This window comes from Mus caroli, chromosome X (genome assembly GCF_900094665.2).
Source record: "Mus caroli chromosome X, CAROLI_EIJ_v1.1, whole genome shotgun sequence".
In the NCBI taxonomy this organism is placed as follows: domain Eukaryota; kingdom Metazoa; phylum Chordata; class Mammalia; order Rodentia; family Muridae; genus Mus; species Mus caroli.
In genome coordinates, this window is record NC_034589.1 from 36,607,136 (window position 1) to 36,610,543 (window position 3,408).

The window sequence follows — 3,408 nt, forward strand, 5'->3', positions numbered from 1 at the left end:
TATTGTAATCTTTAAAAAATAAAACATGTTTTTTAAAGGAATAATTGGCTCTTATTGAAATCCTTGAATTACCATGCAGCCTACATCAGTGGATTTGACACCAGTGACCATCAAAATTGCCAGGAAATTATTTTTTAAAAGATTAGAACCTATCTTCAGAGGTTCTGATTTAGTAGATGATGTATGTCGGCTGAACTGTTGTTGTGATGAGGTTAATGTGTGAGTTGAACATGTTCAGAACACATTTTACACACACAGAATTTTTATAGTGAAGCCCATTATTTTATACAGACTATTGATTCTGAAGTTTTAAAATGACACAAGTCATTCAGAAATTAAAACATTTGAAATTCGCTGTTCTAAGTCATTACAAAATGTAAACTGGCAGGTCCTCAGTGCTTTTGAAATAATTCTATATTTAGTTCAAGTGGCTATGATGCAGTCATATCCTGTGATTTTGTGTTATTGATAATGTAAGCAGTAAGAGACTAAATCTTTTTGTTTGTTTGTTTGTTTTTTGTTGTTGTTGTTGGGTTTTTTTGAGACAGGGTTTCTCTGTATAGCCCTGGCTGTCCTGGAACTCACTTTGTAGACCAGGCTGGCCTCAAAGTCAGAAATCTGCCTGCCTCTGCCTCCCAAGTGCTGGGATTAAAGGCGTGTGCTATCACGCCCCGCAAGAGACTAAATCTTATCACCACTGAAGTAATTAGAACTACTGGGATGCTTGTAAAAATCATGGTACTCAGTCTCACTCCTTGATTTTGACTGCCTTGTTTGGATTCTTTTCTAAAAATATGCTTTGTTTACTACATATTATCATATTTTAAATTAATATAATTAATGAATCCACTTCCAGAGATAATCTCTGCTTTCAATTTGTTTTGAATTCATTTAAATCATTTTCCATATGGATTAAAAAATCACTGAAACTCTGAACTTACCTGGGGCAAGGTAGAAAGAGCTGATAGATCCTATTTTTGTATATACCATTTGACTATTTCAAGCTTAAAAGAGGAGAAATGAACCGTAAAGGAGTGTATACATTATCATTTGTCTTATTCAAAGGAAAGAAAATTTGACTTCTCTCCTAGGCCTTTGACTATGAGCTAAATGTACTTTAGAGATAATCAGAATATTTATTGAATATGTCTCAAAAATTTGCATAGTCAAGTATTTTATCCATTTTAAAGTGTTTTAACGTGTTTTGGGAAAGTATATCTTGTTTAAAACTTTACCAAAGATCTTGTTAATATTGTAGTGGTAGACTTGGTCTATGAGTAAATGCTGCCTGTGCGTAAATAATAACACAATGTATGAAAACAAAGATGAAAATCACCTGAAATGTTACTACTTAAAGAAGACTTTAGATATTTGGTGAATATGTCTAAAAATATACATATGACAAAGATATTAAGATACTGTGTACATAGTATAAGAATTAAGTCATAAGGCATCAATTACAGAGTTCCATTTTCATGAATATATGTATGTATATATATATATATATATATATCCATAAAATAAATAGAAAACTAAACCATAAAGTAGGTTAAGCATATTCATTCATATTGTTTACTATACATCATTTCCAAATCATAGAACTGTTCTTAGCATTAAATAATGATACTTGAAAGTTTCAAGCATATAGTAAGTGCTCATTCAATGCTTTGGTTCTAGTATATGTCTCAAAGACATTTTAGTCTCTTCATAATTGTGAAAGTTATTAATGCCATAGATAAGCAGATGACATTACACCTTTCCTGGTTCATCTCATTAAAGCAGCAATGTTGAATATTAATAAGTATAAAGAGTTATGTTGTCATGTATGTTAGTCTGGGAAATATAAATTCATCTCATAAAAAGTCAAAAGATCAAAAATGGTTTTTACTGTTAATTGGAAATAAAGTGTCATTGATGTCCTGATTTAAAGGGCACTCAAGTACAATTAGCCAATTTAAAAATGAGTAAAATGAAAAAAGAAAGAAAAAATAATTAAGGTTAAAGTGAAGTTATTATTAACCTTCACTTCACTAAAATCTTTTCTTCATAGCCCAGGGCACCAAATAAAATTAAATATAGAAAAGTCTTACAATTCACAATGACATCCTAGGTGTTAAGACATGTTAAAATCAAATATGCATTACTGAAAGCATACTTCAAAATTATTAAGTATAATATTTTATAGCCAAAAAGCATTTAAATTTTCAAAAAATGAACAACTGGAAGACTAGATACTATTTATGGATTTAGAGAGACTTAGTCACTTTCATAAGTTAAAATACTTTTCTCTTTAAGCCACCTGTTCTCTTTTCCATCTCAAAAATGGTTTTGTTAAAAATAATCTCATGATTTTGACTATTCTAAGGGAACTATAACAGGAGCTAAGCAGAATATTTTGTTTAATTATTGTTAAAGATTCTGCACAGGTTCACAGACAGACAAACTACTAATTTGTTACCATCTTTTCCATAACAATTAAAAATATAGTTGGGAACATTTCAGGATAAACACTGCCTAAAAAACAACAAAAATAAAAACTAAAATAATCAACTACTTATTTAAGTTCAATTATAATAATGAAAATATGTGGTATCTAAATTCTAGAATAATGAGGTCCTTAATTACAGCATATATAATTTGAGACACACAATTCATGTGGACGATTACTTGAATTGTATTGTTTATATCAATTTAGTTGGGAATCATCGTTATTATTTGAAAAAAAGTATGAATTAAAAATCTAGCTCCACTTCCACAACAATTACAATACATCTAAGGAAGAATTTATGATATGTTTTTTATTTATCTTAGACACATTTAATAAAAATTATTCCATTCCACAAGTCCAAATCCAAGTAAATGACCAACATTGAAACCAAACAATTATTTTATTTTTGAGATTGTGCTTTAATGAAAATGTTTCTCGCTCCCGTCTTTTCTATCCAATTCTTACCATATAACTCTTACTACTCTTATTTCAAATTTATGATATCCATTTTATCATTTGCAATTGCATGCATTTGTGCACCTTTATATACATATGTATTCCCAAATATATTCTGTTGTGTCTATATAACATTACTTGTATATGGATTTTCAGGACTGACCATTTGGCACTGTCCAACCAACTGGTATGCTTGTACTGTGGAGGGTCACCATTCGTCCTACCTAGGTACTGGGATTTGTCTGTTTTTGAGCTTTATCAGCTTTTCTCCATGAATTTTGATATGTCCGTTAATGTTTCTTTCGCTTTGCTCACAATTGGACAGTCATGTTGGAAAGATCCTTCCTTCCTTCCTCCCTTCTTCCCTCCTTTCTTTCTTTCTTTCTTTCTTTCTTTCTTTCTTTCTTTCTTTCTTTCTTTCTTTCTTTCTTTCTTTCTTTCTTTCTTTCTTTCTTCCTTCCTTC